Here is a 7,366-nt window from a genome sequence, read left to right on the forward strand (position 1 = left end):
TGGTTTTGGAAAGTTTTAAATGTTTTCCATTTTAAATTTACCACTGTAAAACGGTCACAAAACCCCTGCAAGATCACAGCTAACAGAAATTACAGCTGGTATGCCTACATCTGGTGTGTAGGGAGTTTGTTAAATTTGCAAGAATTCTATCATTTAATTGCATTATTTTCTAATTCTCCAGCAAAGCTTTTCTGCAATGTTCAGTCTAAGAAAGAAGTTTAGTCTCTTAAATGCCTGACAATCTTCCAGAACTCTTCTGCTAAAGCTTTCATTCAGAACTATGTTGAAAAGAGAAGCTGAGTAAAAGAGAACAGAACTGTGAGTGCTTTGAGGCATTTCCCCAGTACTTCTGTGTTTATCTACATCTTCCATGAGACATATATCAGTGGTAAAAGTGCAGCTACCTGGTCCTATTGGCCAAATGAACAGGCTCTAACTTTTGATATTACCAGTGTGAAATCTTTCTCACATCCTTTTCTGTTTTGTTGCTGAAAAAAAAATAAAAAACAAATGTCAAGGAGTCATTAAAACTTGTCAGGCTGGAAAGGTATCACAGGAGGAGAGAGAAAACATGCTGTGAGCAGCACAGGGTGCTTCTCACAGTCAGAAATGAGGGTCAGTCGGAGGGAAAAGAACTGTAAGCTCCAAGGAAAGATCTAGATGGAACTAAGTCAGGCATTTAGTTATTTTTACCCTTTTCTCTGCATGCTTTGAGCTTTGGGGGAATGGAGGGGACAGGGAGAAGTGTTTGAAGATGCTGGTTCAGAGTCAATTTAATCAACTTCACAGTTCCTGAGACTTAAAGCACTCACAGGTACAAATTTCAGCTGGATTGATGGTGCTAGAATAAGCAGGTCACATCATGTCACCCTCAGCGAGATGCCAAATGTCAGCCCCATCACTGGAGGCCAGAAGGAACATGTGAGCACAGAGCACACACAAAAATTGCCGTTCCTGCTCTCCAGGAGTCAGTTCAGCCCCCCTGGCTCAGTCCCAGACACCACAGGCGGAGGCGCCCTGCACAGCCCCGACTTCCAGAGCAGAGAGAGAGAGCGACCCTCCGCCCCGCTGCTTCTGCTCTGTGCCCCAGGAGCTGGAGATTTCTGGCACCTTCCAAACCCACATCTCCTCCGCTGCAGCCTGACATTCACCCCTTTAAGGAAAGGCAAAGAAAAGGAATCACTTGTCCTCTCCCATCTTTCTGGCTTAGACCTTTCCTTAGACCAAAGAGAGGTGGAGACCCTCGTGTAGAGCAGCACGATCACCCCGACGAGTGAGAGTTGTTTTGGGCAGATGATTTCACAGCTTATTTAACGATGGATAGATCTGAGTCATTCTCCTAACACAACACAACAAGCGGGAGCCCGAAAAAAGCCTGGAGCGAGCAGAACAATGACACAAACACCGATCAGGGAGCACAGCCCAGATCCTGCCCTCGGGAGCTGTGGGGGCACCTGAGAAGCTCCCTGACCTGGAAGCCATTCCAGGGCCGGCCATTCCAGCTCCAGCTGCAGCGTGTGCCAGAGCACCTCATACTGTGGATCGCCTGAGAACAGCAGGGGCAGACACATGGGGAAATATGGGATTATTGATAACTCTGCTTCAGAGACAGAAGAAATAATAATGCTGCTTTCTTCCAGCTGCCCACTAAGACAGCTGAGTTCATAAACAGAAAGTTCATAATCTGACTGTAATAGATTTTGCTTCCTCAGGCAACACAAGGCTATGAAAGCGTTTAAAATGGACTTTTCTCTGTGTAATCAATAAAGCTTTCACAGAGATTGGTTCTGTTCCAAAGGCTTTTCAGCTGCTTGCACAGGACTTCCAAACACCAAATAAGCCTTTTATAAATTTCTATTTTATAACTTTCTCCTATTTCTTTATAATCCCTCCTCAGAGTACACAGAATGTAATGGCAAAAGATTTATTTAAATCATGATCTAAAAAAAAACCCAAAAAACAACTCATCATTTCTAACTGAGATTGTCACTATGTGCAACTTCAGTTCTAGGGACAGAAAAAGTATTTGTATTTTATAGTCCTCTCCATGATATCTGCATTTGAAAGTATGTCCAGGCTCAGAACCTCCTAAGGGCCATTGAGCGGGTATTGGCTTTACATGGATTGCCACCAAAAACGGGAGGTTTAAATGGTTAACATCACCAAAATCAGGATATTCACCTTCTTATCCAAATAGATCAATTTACAAGGATTTCTTTTTTTTCTCTTTATCATAAAATGTTACTTGTCACTGTAATCACGTGGCAGAATTTTGACTGGGCACACCACACCTAAAATTATAAAACCTTAATTTGGGCTTTTGTGTACAGCACCTCTGCAATCAGTTCAGAGGGAAATGCATTAGCCCTTCTCCCACAGCAGTGTTCACCCTCTAACCACTGACCACAGGCTCTGGCACAAGTAATTCAGGGGCTGGGCATTTGCAATAAATAATCAGAATTTTTCTGTATGTATTTCAGAATAGTTCATCTGACTTTCCATGACTTTCCATGGCTTCTCTTGTGGTTGCAGGGGTTAAAACTCCACTGCAGGTCTGTGTACAACAGAACCAAAACCAGCTCTCAAATCACCCATCCTTGCCCATTTTCCTAGCCTACATGGACTTTCTCCCACCCTGGAATCAAGCTGAGTACACTGCCAGGCAGAGCTTTTGCTCTCAAGGATTCTCTTCCTCTGCAGAAATCATTATCCTGAATTTCACCCAGAGAAAATGGTCCAGGGGAGAATTGAGTGGATGCCTTACCCTTCATTGCACAATGCTGAAAACTGCCATGCAAAGTTGACTTCACTGCTTTTACAATGAACAGCAAGGGAAGCTGGATAGTGCTAGGACTACTTAATGTGTTCTTGTAACATTGGCTTCCCTCATATGCCAGCCATTTTCCCTAACAGAATTACAGCAACAGGGACCCTGAACATCCATTTCTCAAGAACTGAAGATTTCCTGCAGGTGCTAAGTGCCCCCAACTCTCAGAGAGATCATCCACATTCTGAGATTTTAACCTGCTCTCATTCTTCTCTTGACTTCCCTTGCAGGAGCTTGCACAAATGAGGCATAAGGAACAAGACCAGACTATCTGCAGATGGAAGCCATGGGGAGATAAATCAGGGAAGGAATTTGAAGTCTTGTAGGTGTTCTCCACTACCCCCCTGTGTGGCCACATTTAGTCCATACAAAAATATTCCTGGTGTGGGAATTACTGTGCCCACAGTGGAGCTACTGCAGAATTGCCACACTATGGGAACTGGGGCTGCTCCACATATTTTATAGCTGGGCCCATGCACTAATTCCATTTTATTCTAGATAACATGTTTCTTTAACCTCTAAATAAATACTGGGCTTTTTTTCATTAGCAGCAGTCAATGAGTGGTTACCTCATATTTATGATCTGATATTTTTAACATCTCAGCACTGACTGTCTTATTACCTTCCCTGCCAAGCACAAGCTCTTGATCTACCACTTTGAACTCTGAGGGTCTCAGAAAAGATCAATTTTTTTTTCTCTGATCTGTGGAGAAACTATTAAAATTGTATATAATCTGCTCTGAGAGGTGCCAGGGACTTGAAGAGCTCGAGTATTTTTTTCCCCTCTGAGAAGATGTGGTCAGTGTTGTCACAGGAGAAAAAACAGACAATGTTTGGTATCTGTAGAACTTATGTATTAACAAGGCTGAATATTTAGGCAGTGAGAAAGTAAAGTGACCTAGAGTAGCAGTTTCAATTTATTGCAGCTGCTGATTTCCACATCCATTTCAACACTCAGGAGGTGCCGTCTGCAGCTGTGACATCCTGGTAGCACATTTCTGAACTCTACCCTGAAGTGCCTCTGTCCCTCCTGTTCCAAATGTCACCATCAGTGTGTTCCTCTCCCCTGAATTAACAGCCAAGGCCCTGAGCCCTGTGCAGTCTGTCAGGGTGATGGAAATGCAGCACTCAGGGCTGGCTGTATTCCCAATGACAATCCAGTTACTTCAGATTCATTAAACAACCATGAAAAAATACCTTTGGATTGCTGGGCTGCCACAAAAATTCCCTATGATTCTGTGATATTCCCTGTGATATTCCCTGCCACAGAGAGCCATTTTGTCTTAGCCTTCCATTGCCTAATACATTTTAAATGTACTCTTTAAAATAGATATTTCTTTTACAGTCCAGAAGATTGCAGCAGTGCTAGTGACTACTGAACCCAAAGCAAGTATTTATGAGCAATGTGAGCCAAGGAACACTCCTACCAAGACACAGTTATTACAAGTTAAATCATAAACTGCTTGCAATTCACATCTAAGATGCTTACACAAAAAGGACAAATGCTACCCATGATTATATTAACAATAACAGTTTGTCTCAACCAGCACAATAATCCTCCTGCTCTGCCTAGCAATGCTCAGGCTTCAGCAGCAGCACTGATGTGATTCAGTTTGGGACGTGACATTTCAAAAAGACAAATTGAAATCCAAGCAGATGAGAACAACAGAGATGACAAAAAGGCTTAGAAAATAGGATTCAGAAGGGTTTATGCTTTGCATTCTTTCCACATGTATAAAGAAACTGGGGCTTGAGAAATATCCCTCAGAGAAAGATGGAGTAAGAAAAAACTGCAGTTTCACTGAATGCTGAAATTGCTACGTTTATCACTTTCTGTTTAATAATTTGGGTGAAGACAAGAAAAATGAATGGGCAGACAAGTGAGGTTATTTTCCCATTTGTTATGGCACAACATCATATGGAGGTGTCATAGTTGTGGAATATGAGGAGGTGCTCACTGAAGGTGCTCTGACTGCAGGAGTATTTTCATGTCTGTGTCCTGTGGTGCTAAGTGAACACTTCTTCACTGTTTAATTACCTGCCCTCACTCTGTGCCTAAACACAGGGCTGAACAAAAGGCCTTGTATTTCCTGAAAGGACACCATTTCTTTCCTAGTCATTCAAGTTCTTCCATCATGTTCAACACTACAATTAAAATGGTAGAGAAAATAAATTTCCTTAAAAATAAAACAAATAATAAGGCCAGAACACACTTTTGTTCTCCTCCTTCCTTTCCCTAGAAATGTTTTGCAGAAGAAAAACAAAAAGGAAAGGCATCCAAAGCTATCCAAACTAGACCCTGAATGTTTCATCCTGTAGTCCAGAACTGGTGACAGCACGAACAGCCAAGGTGGGTCACAGTCCCTGGGGTCCCAATCCCTGCAGGAGAACAACTGCAGAGGGAAGGAGAGAAAACAGCAGCATCTCACTCAGAGGCTGCATTTCTGGAGAAGGTTTAGTGCCCAGGCATTTTCAGAGACTGCAGCTATCAAAATCCACATGTTTCTAGTAAATGTCTGTAAAATGGGATTTTTCAGAGGCTGGTGACTTGATAGGCAAATTTCACAGAGACAGAAAGAACTCATCCCAGGCAAAGATTGTTCCTCTGATCTCAAGTCTCTGCTCCACCATGCAGAGGATATGAGATAATTTGGATTAAATGCTTATGTGGTTTTATTAGCATGGCTAGTAAGACTTTTTCCTCAATTCAGTTTCAGAAAATGGCTATTTCAGCTGCAATAGCAGGGAGAAGTTATCTGAAAGGAGACAGTGGCAGGGGAAGGAGGGAAGGTCACAGGCACTTTGAAGCTACAAATCTACCTGAAAATAAGGTCTTACAGTAACATGTGCTGGGGGATGGTGACAATAAGGGGCACTAACAAGCCCACCTTCCCTATCTATGGAATACCAATTACCTGATGTAAATACATAACCCTCACCATCTTTTCACACTCAATAGCTGAAAGGAAACAGCCTAAACTGAGTGGAAATCTGACTGCAGTTTAGGAAGCATTGACCCAAGGCAGCAATATTCATTCCTGGTTTATTGGGAAGGTTGCTTGGGGATTTTTTCAGAAATATACTTATGCAAAACCAATATATGCATTTTGAAGTATTTTTTTTATTCCAATTTTCATGTTATTTATATGTGAACTTCCACGGAAAAAATGTTTTCAGGAAGAGAATTCAGACCTAATTCTGTAGTCACACACTGTCCCCCTCCTCACCCGTGTCCCTCCACACTGACACTTGAATGATGTTCCCTTATTTACCTTTGCCTGCCAGAGGGGACAAGAACATTATGGGCTGCCAATGCCCAGAGTAACAGCAGCAACAGATGTTTATTGCTTCGGAGGAGTCTGCTCCCCCAGCGCTAAATTATCTTAAAATAAACAGATAATAAACCAGGAACACCAGGCCATAGATCTGTCATACCTAAAACACTGTAACCACCTGGTAATTCCTGCATGTTTATTCAGGGCTGACACTGCAAACAACCTGATGGTGAATGTTTGTATTCATAGTATCCAGAGCAGACAAGTAGCTCTGAGGCATCACAGAGTTCAATGAATAAATGTCTGACTGCAGGGCCTGAAAATGAGTCTCACAAGATGAAAAGCTTAACTTTTGAGTCACTCATAAAAGGTTAACTATATATAGTAAGAGAGGCTAAATCAAGAAATTGACAATTACTTAGCAAAATATAAAACCTTTCAGTTACTGCAAACTTCAGACTTGGTCAATTTCTGCAATTATTTCAATGCTCTTTTTTGAGGACTGCTGCAAACTTTGCCACATTTAATGATCAGAAACCCACTTCTAATTTTCAGAGTTGATTTACGCACAATTAGTTGAAAAACTGGTGTTTGTTATAGTTGTTGGAAAACAGGGCGTTAGTTCTTCTGCCTCTAGTATCCACACTTCTGATGCAGTTTTAACATGTGTTTAATATTGTCTGTCTGTCTCCCCTGTGTGCCAGCCTATCAAACACTGTTCTGCTCATTTTCCATTGCCTCCTTCCCTCCTGGGCCCTCTGCATCCCTCCAGCCCCATCCTTCCTGTGTGGGGGACTCAGACTCTACACGGCTTCCCAAGTGAGATCCCATCATTCTTTTCCAATAGTGTCAATATTTTTCTGTAGTAATTACCTTGCTGGATGTGCTCCACAACCACATCTGCCTTTTCCTCACTGTTTTGGTGTGTACCTTCTGGCATTTATAGCTGGTCCTTCTCAATCTCTAATTTCTCCAGTTCATGTCTTCAGTTCTTGATGTAAATTCTTGTTACCTGTCATCAAGAAAATATTGCCTCATTTCATAAATCCCAGTATTTTAGTTTTGAAGATAATTTAGTTTTCTCTGAATGATCTGCTAATTTTCTATTTGATAATGTCCCAGATTTTATTCTCTTTTTATTTTCTCTAGATTAGAATACACTTGTGTCTCAGTTTTGAGACAAAAGAGAGGACACTCTGCAATGAGTAATCTTCTCTAAAGAGTTTCAACGATTCCCTTCCACCGACAGAAAATGCTAATGAAG

The sequence above is a fragment of the Molothrus aeneus genome, chromosome 4 (assembly GCF_037042795.1).
Source record: "Molothrus aeneus isolate 106 chromosome 4, BPBGC_Maene_1.0, whole genome shotgun sequence".
Lineage (NCBI taxonomy): Eukaryota > Metazoa > Chordata > Aves > Passeriformes > Icteridae > Molothrus > Molothrus aeneus.